Here is a 9,527-nt window from a genome sequence, read left to right as displayed (position 1 = left end):
CTGACATTCCCTGGGAAGTCATTTCTTAATTTTAGCGTCTTCTGCCATTTGGTGAGACTGCAAATTTTTAAAACGACTGGTTCCTGTTGGTTTCCCAGCTCTCTCAGTCTGCCTCTCTTCTCCCGCTGTGCTCCAGGCCACGGGAAGAGACCAGCAGCGCCTTACGCACTCACTGCAAACCTTCTGGTGGGCTCACGGGGGTCGGTGGGCACCCTGTTTGCTCCCCACGCGGCTGCAGGCGACAAGGTGGTCACACTTCTGCCGTTCCGTCCCCAGGACCCCTGGTCCTCACTTCCTGGGCTCCCTCCCTGGCAGTGTCCTCCAAGCCCCGCCGTCCACTAATGGTCTGTCTGGGGTGTGTTAGTGCTCACCTAACACTCCCCCAAACCCCACCCGGCTCTGCCCACAGTCTGGTTCCAAAGCCGCTCTGGCCTGTTGGGATACTTGCATGTCGGTACCCTACCCCAGGTAGCAGGAAGCTATAGTAGTGATCTGTTGCTGCATAACAACTCACCTTGAAACTTATTGGTGTAAAACAATAAATGTTTCCCGTCTCATAGTGTCTGTGGGTCGGGCAACTCGGTGCGGCTCAGCTGGGGCCTCTGCTCAGGCGCCCTCACGGGCAGCAGGGACAGGTGGGCTGGGGCTGCCCTCATCTCAACGCTCATCTGGGAAAGGATCCCCCTCCCGAGCTCTCGACGGAGCTGTCGGCAGGTCTCAGGACCCCGCCGGCTGCTGGGACATCAGTTCCTTGCCACATGGCCCTCTCCACCAGGCTAGTCACAACATGGCGGCCGGCCTTTCACAAAACCAGGGCTCTGGGAGAGGCTGAGCAAGACAGGGGGCAGTGGTTTTGCGAGTTAATCTCAGAAGTGACATCCCGTCACTGTTGTCCTGTTATATTCTCTAGAAGAGAGTCACTAGGTCCTGCCCACCCTCCAGGGGAGGGAGCCACCCAGGGCAGGAGGACCAGGAGGTGGGGGCACTGGACACATCTCAGAGGCTGTCCACCACGGAGATAGAGCAAAACCTCCAAGAACCGGGAAGAAAAGGACAGATCACACAATTTTAAAAGCTGACAAAAAGAGCAGGCATCTCCCTGAAGAGGAAATCAAATGCCATAAAACCCTCCGAAAGAGCTCTCAACATCACCAGCAGTCTGAATCATACGAATGGAAACCACTACACATTGGTAAGAAAAGCATCTGCGCAGACTCTGAGCTGCAGAGCATTTGGAGCATCAGGAGCGTGTGGGTATGTGACTGTTACAACCAGTTTGGAAACCGGTTTCACATTCCCTGGTGATGCTGAGCGTGCACAGAGCCTATGGCCCAGTGCCCAACCGCAAATGGCTTGAGATGGTAACACCATCTGCAAGCTAGCAAGCTGACTGCCCGGTGCCTGGGTCCCCCCCACCCCTCCCGGGGCACAGTGCTTCCAGGCTCCACAGCGCCCCGACCTACAGAGCAGGCACATTCACTGCTTGCAAATCCACTTCAGCTACCTAGGCCGCTCTTGACTCCAGAGGGACTATGGGCAACTTGCGTGTAGCATTAGCTAAGTTAGAGTAAGAAATGCAGGAAAAGAAAGAAAATCTGGTGTGTAGGTCTTGAATTTTACGCGTCACCCAGAAACTGCTCTAAACCTATTCCTGAGGTCACAGGAGCTGATCATTTGTTATGTTGAACACCCTGGGCTTTAAGCTGAAACGTAGATCTGAGTGGAAGGATCTGACGTGGCCCTAGGAATCTGAAGGAAGAAATGTCTACTTGTACATTTTTTCCTGGATTGAGACTATTATGCAGAGGCACAGGAATCCAGGGACACATGATCTCCCAGGAGGCCTCAGTGCTGGCTGGTGGAGAGTCAGAAAGGCAGGGCGGGCAGAGCTGGGGAGTCAGGCAGCTTGCCGTCCTTGGGGCCCAGCTTCATGGCTGAGAACGGAGGACTGCTCCCTGTGTGCTTTCTCTGCACCGCTCAATGCCCAGTCCAGGAACAGTCTTGGGTTTTTGCCTCTGTTCCAGCAGAGGAAGGGGCAGCTCTGGACAGACAGCTGAGGCCGGGAAGGTCCTTCCCCACCACACACACCTCCGCAGGCCCCCCTCCCCTCCTCCCTGTTTTTGAAATGTCCCCTTAGAGATGGTTCTGGAAGAGGGTGTGAGGAAACACTACCGGGAGGAGTGACCCCAGAACAGAGGGTCAGAGGAGGGAGTGAGTTAGCTGGACTTCAAGGCTTCAAAAACAAGTGCCCAACACCCCCTCCCCCAAAGTCCCAGGGACACAGGAAGAGAGAAAAGACAGGGGACGCCCAGCCTAGCCTTCTCCCCTGGTGAACTGGCCGTCAGGCACTGTCAGGTTCTAAAATATATATACTCTTTACGTTAAAATAAAATCCATCCTTCTGTTCACACATCATATACAATATAAATAAAATTCCCAGAGCAGTGCATAACCATCACTTTATAGATAACTTTCCTGTAACAAAATGAACTTTTTCAGGTCACAGGCACAGTTTTGAGGGTTCTTTATTGCTTTAATTTGTTTTTCTTGCTTATTTCTTTTAGAAGATGTTTAAGTGGTAAGTCTAGGTTCCTAAATCTGAAAGATTTGTTGGGCAGGTGAGGCAGAATTGTTAACTTGTGAAAATAGGCACATGCAACTCCTATCAGAGACAAATTCTTAAAATTGTAAAACAATGGCATTTTCTAACCAGTGCAAGAAAAGTTTCTCTTCTCGTTATGTGAAAACTATACAAAAAGATTCCTACACGGTCTGCTTCTACTTCAGCACGGGGTCACTGTGAACCATGCAGCTATCAGACAAATATCCTACTCTCTGGCAACAAGAAATACGTACCAGATGCGGCCATTTTCCCCTGGTTACTATCGTGCTTCCCGGAATAGAACTGGAGAGCAGAGACGGTGTATGCGAATGTAGGAACTGTGGCTCTAAGTATTAGAAAGACCGGTATGTAAAACTATCACCTTTTCAAATCACTTTATTTTCACTCAATTTACAGATGCAAAATCGACTGGATGTCCGTTACAGAAGGGAAGGCAGAGCTGAGCGACGTCTGGGTGAGAAGTTATTTCTCCCCTCCCAGGGTATACAATATCCCTTTCAAACCACGGCTGCGTGTGTCATAACTATATTTAGAAATACGCAGAGAGGAAAATATGACCGCTCGCTTCGAGGCTGCAAAGCAGAGGGAAACACACGAAAACCTCATGGAATGCGAAGCCCAAAGTCTTTTTAGTTCACGTTCCTCAATCCATTTCAAAGATCGGATGGCATCTGAAGGCGTTCGTTGTCAAAAAAGGCGGGGAGGGGCCGGGGGGGAATCCTGTAACAAATCTCTTTTGAAGAAAAGGGTGGTACTCTCTCCATACAGGAAAAAGATACCGATTTGGGGCTCCCGATAGCACTGTAACAGGCAAACAAAGTGGCGGGGTCTTCACCAAGGACGTAAGAAGCTCTGCAAACAGCTCGAGGCGCTGGTCGGAGTTACTACGCGGAAGCAACCACTTGTCTTGGGCCGCATAACTTTCCTGAAAAAGCGGGGAAGGCAGGCTGAGCTTCAGAACTCAGAAAAGCGCTGAACGTATTCAAAAGTAACCGTGGCGTATCAGCCAATGAATCTCTCCGACGGCCACGTATCCTGGGCGTTGGTGGGGGGGGGCCGGGGCCTCTTCCTCGGGCGGGGCCAGGGCCTCCATCTCGCGCACCACCTGCGTGAACACCTGGTCCACCATCAGTTTGCTCTTGGCCGTGACCTCCAGGAACGGGCAGCGCCACTCGCGGGCCAGCGCGCGGCCCCGCGCCGTCAGCACCTGGCGCTCGGCGTCCAGGTCGGCCTTGGTACCCACCAGCACGAGCGGCACGGCCTTGGGCCCCCGCAGCCGGCCCATGCGCTCCCGCAGCGGCCGCACCGCCTCGAACGAGGCCTCGCTGCACACGCTGTAGAGCACCACGAAGCCGTCGCTGTTCTTGATGTACAGGTCCTTGAGGGTGACCAGGTGCTCGGCGCCCACCGTGTCCACGATCTCCAGCAGCGCGGGCGCCGCGTTCACCTCGATCACCTTGCTGAAGAGCTCCTCCACCGACGGCTCGCATTGCTCCGGGAAGCTGCCGCAGGCGAACTGCGTGGCCAGTGCCGTCTTGCCCACGGCCACGCTCCCGAGCAGCACCACCCGGTAGCCCTTGGCGGGTCGCGGCCCCAGGCCCGCCATGGCCGAGACGCGGCTGGCGGGACGCTCGGCCGGAGGACTGCGAGGAATGGCGCGCGGAGGCGGGGGCCGGGGGGAGGGGAGAGGGGGACTGGGCGGGAGGAGGGGAGGGGCGGGAGGGGCCGGCGAGGGGGACCGGGGAGGGGCGGGGCGGCCGCAAGGAGGGGGCCCGGAGGGCGGGCGCGCGGGCGCCGGGCGGGGGTGGGCGTCCGGACTGGCGCGGAGACCCGCTGCCGCCGGGCCGGGGGAGAGCGCCCCGCAGCCAAGACGGGGGTCCCGGGAGTGTGGGCCCCGCGGTCCTCTCCGCCCCGCTCTCTACCCCGGTGTCTGCCCCGCCTCCGGCCCGGGGCGTGCTGGCGCCGCCCTCCCCACCAGCTCCACGTCCCAGGCCTCCCTTTTCCCCAGACCTCACTCCCGGTGGGGCTCCCGGTGGGTTCCCCGGCAGCCAGGCCCTGCTCGGCCTCTTTCCCCTCCCCCACTGGACGACCCGCCGGGGGCCCTCCGTCAGTCCCTGCTCTCTGCTCCCCCTTTCCAAGAAGAGCCCCTTCTGTCCGCGAGACTAGAAGGTAACCTGATCCCTTCCATGTCTACCCGGGAAATGCAGGGATTTCTCCACCATTCCAGAACCAGCCTCGCGGCCGGAAGCCAGGCTGGCCTCGTTTTAGGTCAGGCCCGGCCCGGCTGCGCAGCTGGGGCCCCTCTCCAGACAGGGAGGACCCCAGAAAAGGGGTAACTTGCGAGGGAGCTTCAGACGGAGGGCCCCAAGTGCCTCCTGGGCCCGGCTCCGTGCCTGGAGTACCACGCGCCCCTGGCTTTGCTCTGGCCCCTCCAGACCCCTTTGTCGTGGAGGAGCGCCCAAATGAACTTTGTAAAATGTAAAGCACATTATACTCCCCGACTTCAACCTTCCCTGGCTTTCCATCATGCCCTCCTGACCTACGAGTAGAGTGACCACATAAGGCACCATTCAGAACTGGTCACTTTTGAAAATGAAAGTGTGCACCCCTCCACCCAACAGCAAGCATAAACCCGCAAAGTCCCTGGCAACAGGACTTTGGGGTCACCCTAGCTATAGAGGGTCCTCCAGGTTGGGCCTCCCTGCAGCCCCTCTCTCTCAGGCTTCTACTCTACACAAGCTTCTTGCTATTTCTTGATTTCAGAGGAGCAAGGCTGGGTGTGGGACAAGGTGGGGCTGGGTAGAAAGTCTTGGGATCTCCACTCACCTTAGGCCTCAGGCACAAGCTGATGCCTTAGGACTTCAGGGGGATGGGCAGGCCTGGGCTGAAAGTGGAGGTATCTACACTTTCCCTTTCCCTGTGTGGGGGTGCCCCTGAGCTGTCATTCTGGTGCAGCCCTGGAGGGGGACAGGGCCCCAATGCTGATTGAGCTTGAAGTTTAAACAACAGGATACATCCTTCACACTGGTGTTTGTGGTCACAGAACATGCTTTTCTATAAACAGGGCATAGAGCATCCTTAACCTATAATATGAATCATACATGGAACACAACAGACAACTTGACTTCCAAATAGAGACATCTCATGAGACATTCTCTGACTGCAAAGTAACAAAAATAAAAACGCCTTTTTAAAAAGGATAAGTGTGAATATTCACTGGAGGAATGAAAGTTCCAGCCAGGCTTCAACAACATCCCACAGATAGCTTTTGGGGGAAAAGAGGCAACTCACCGCTGAAAAGTCGCAAAACACAAGAGGGAAAAAACCACTCTGAGTGAGAGCCGTTGGAATCACAGACGATAAAACCATGTCCAGAAAACTGCAGACACTGGCATTATCAGACATATAATAAATATGTTTCATGTGTTTAAAGAAATAAAGAAGCTTAACATTTGGAGCAAGGAACAAGAGACTATAAGGTATGGCCATGTAATTTGAAAGAGTTTCTCCAAAAGAAAAAAAAAAAACCTTCTGAAAATAGAAAATATGATAATTTACTATTTTAATTAACATAAAACATCCATTGATAGGTTAAACAGTAGATTAAACGTGACAGAAGAGAGAAGTAACAACAACATTGTGAGTTGTGGGGAATCTGGCCTGGTTTTCATCATCAATGCCCTGTGCCTGCAGGAGATGTGGGGGGCTCCAATGAGGCCTGGAAGTGTCAGACTTCGATAGAGTATCTTAAATTAAAAGTTGGCTAATTTGAGCTTATCATTAGTATTTCGGGGGGCTTTCAAAGCCATTAATAAAAGTCAGCTCCCCCACCCCTAGCACGGGAACCCATGCTTCCACCTGGACCAGATCCTAATCGGCCCCCTGGTGAGTCACTGTGCCACCCACAAGGCTTGCCACCAGCTCACTCACCGCCAGCAATAAGGTCCTTACAACGGGGTCTGAAGGGCGTGTGATCGATCTTAGAATCCTGCTCTGAAGCTCTGAAGCTCTGCTTCTTAGGGTCTCTTCTCTTAATTCAGGTTCTCTCCAAAAGCAGGATCTATGACATGGGACATGGTCTTGTGGGCAAATGGTTTAGTTTTGGAAGTGATCTTGGAGATCAGGAACGGGGACCCTGGAAGGGAGAAACGGGGAAGTGGGGAGATCCAAGCCAGAGTGCATCTTGGTCTTACCACTGCTGCAGGAGGAGTTCTCTAAGGAACGGTGTGCGGCGGACCTCAGCACCGTTCACCGGTGCACGGTAGCGAGGGGCGCATGCGTCCACTGACACCCACTCCTCCGCGCTCCAGGGCTGTCTGCAAACTCCGTCTGTCTTCCAGGAGTGTACGTGTGCCAGCTAGGTTGAGCTCCAGAAGCATCGCAAGCAGCGGCCGCGGAGAGCCTGGGATAGAGAGCAGGGAGTGCACGGTGCAGCTGAGGCCACGAGTGGCCAGGCTACCTGCGTGGCCAGCTGGCTTCCGTAGCCATGACGACAGCAACCCGGTGGACCCAGAGCAGGCGAGAAGAGGGCGTAAATGATGGCTGACTCCACTCTAATGGTTTGAAAATGCCTCCTTTGGAAGGCGGTGACCTAGGAGCACATTATCTGCAAACACTGCTTATTTCCTTTTCTTATTGCTTTAGCTAGACTCCAAAAACATCGATGTGGAACCACAGAGGTAACAGCTGGTATCCCTCTGCATTTCTGGCCAACAGAAATGCCTTTACAACACACCACTCATACAATGTGTATCCTTCACCATAAGAGGAAATTTTGTTCTCGAACTGGTATCCTTCACTGTAAGAGGAAATTTTAGTCTGTTTATACCTTAGAGTTTGCATTGGGAATGTCTGCTGGGATTTTTTTTTTTTTGGTTTCCAATGAATTTATCGTTTTTTTCTCCTTTAATTCTGTTAATTTTATGACTCATAGTTGATGGATTTCCTATCGATGAGTCATCTCTCGCCCCTCTTCTCACTTCATCTCTCACCCCTCTTCTCCCTGCTGCCTCTGGACACAGTGATCCTCTGACTGCTCCTTCAGCATGCCAATCTGTGTTTCATCACACAACCTTCACATTTGCTATTCCCTCCTCCTGGAATGCTGTTCCCTCCGATGTCCGCATGGCTCACTCCCTCGTTTTATTCAGGGGTTTTGCTCAAATGTCACTTGCTTAAAGGTGTCCTTCCTTACCAACTGTGAAAGATAGAACTGTATTCATTTGTTGAAGTTCTAGCCCTCTGTACCTCAGAATGTGACCTTATTTGGAAATAGGGTTGTTGCAGATGTAATCGGTTAAGATGGGGTTCCACTGGAGAGGGGTAGCCCCTAGTCCAATATAACTAGTGTCCTCATAAAAGGGGTAATTCGGGGGCACCTGGGTGGCTCAGTCAGTAAAGTATCTGACACTTGATTTAGGCTCAGGTCATGATCTCAGGGTCATGGGATGGAGTCCTGTGGCGAGCTCCATGCTCAGCGGGGACTCTGCTGAAGATTTTCCCTCTCCCTCTGCCCCTCCCCCAATTCATGCTCTCTAAATAAATTAATTAATTAAATCTTTTTTTTTTTTTTTAAGGGGGTCATTTGGACACAGAGATACACAGGGAGAATGCCACATGAATATGAAGTCAGAGCTCGGGCTGGTGTTTCTACAAGCCAGAGAATGCCAAAGATGTTGGCAAATCACTGAAGCTAAGGGCGAGGGGCGTGGAACAGGTTCTCTGTCACAGCCCATGGAAGGACCCACGTCTGCTAACATCTAGATCTAGGACTTCTGGCCTCCAGATCTGTGACAAGGTCGATTCCTGGCTACACCCCCTCATCTGTGGGACTCTGTCAAATCAGCCCTAGGAAGCGACCCAAGTGCCACCTACCAGAAATCCATCCCTTACTGTCCTGCTGCCTTGCTTGGTCCACAGACTGGGGCGGGGGGTGCTTACACGAACCACATTTATCTCTCTGTTCTGGAGGCTGGGAAGTCCAAGGTCAAGGCGCTGGCAGATTCAGTGTTTGGTGAGGGTCCTCGCAGGGCAGAAGGGGCAAGGGAGCTCTCCGGGGTCTCTTTTATAGGGGTGCTATTCACCTGATCACTCCCAGAGGTCCCACCTGATACCATCACTTTGGGGGTTCGCTTGCAATATATGAATGGAGGGGCACTTATCGTACTATATGAAATTGTTTGCTTATTGTTTCCCTCCTTGCAACGCACCTCCCGTGAGGGCGGAGACAGCCTCTGGCTCGCTGCTGACTCGGTGCGGGGCCCTAACTACAGTTCTGTCGTGACGCTCCGTTTGGAAACGTGGATTTTTTCCAACACGACTGAAGAATGACGGAACGATTCGAGCAGAGTGTGAATTTCGCATTTTGTGTGATTTTATTCGCAAGGTAAACACAGAAAAGCGCCCCGGCTGGACTGAGGTGTGTAGGGGATACACACAACACACACGCCTCACACATGTCCCAGCCACCTCCTAACCGCTGCGCTATGAGCGCACCAGGCAGCGTGGGTCTTAGCACTCACCCACCTCACCCACCACCTCACAGCACCTCACAGGCTGAGACCCTCCCCAGGTTTACTTCTGGAACCAAGCTTCAGGCCTCTTAGATAAAGGGCCACACTTATTATGGCATTAATGTATTCTTCAAAACAATTTCACATATACAAGTGGGCTACCCTTTTTTCTTAGGTACCTGTCTGGTTTTAGTGTGGCACTGATGAAATATTTTGAGGGTCCTGCCCCAGCTCCATTTTCCCCCACAAGAGCCATGGTTTTTATTGTGCAACTTTGCGTGGCACCCTGAATTTTATGAAACAGGATGATGCATCCTAGCAAAACTGACCATATTTGTTGACTGGTGAAATGCTTGCCTTTCTGAATTAGACCCTAATGTATCCTGAGATAT

At 53.0% G+C, this 9,527-nt stretch overlaps 1 pseudogene across 1 annotated transcript; it reads right to left on the bottom strand.

The window, feature by feature from the left end:
• Positions 1–2,987: 2,987 nt before the first annotated feature.
• On the bottom strand, positions 2,988–4,301 carry LOC110571578 (annotated as a pseudogene). The gene has a single exon (XR_002479796.1). The product of XR_002479796.1 is annotated as a ras-related protein Rap-2a-like (transcript).
• Positions 4,302–9,527: the final 5,226 nt, after the last annotated feature.

The sequence above is a fragment of the Neomonachus schauinslandi genome, chromosome 9 (genome assembly GCF_002201575.2).
Source record: "Neomonachus schauinslandi chromosome 9, ASM220157v2, whole genome shotgun sequence".
NCBI classification, from domain to species: domain Eukaryota; kingdom Metazoa; phylum Chordata; class Mammalia; order Carnivora; family Phocidae; genus Neomonachus; species Neomonachus schauinslandi.
This window is presented reverse-complemented; position numbering and strand designations above follow the sequence as displayed.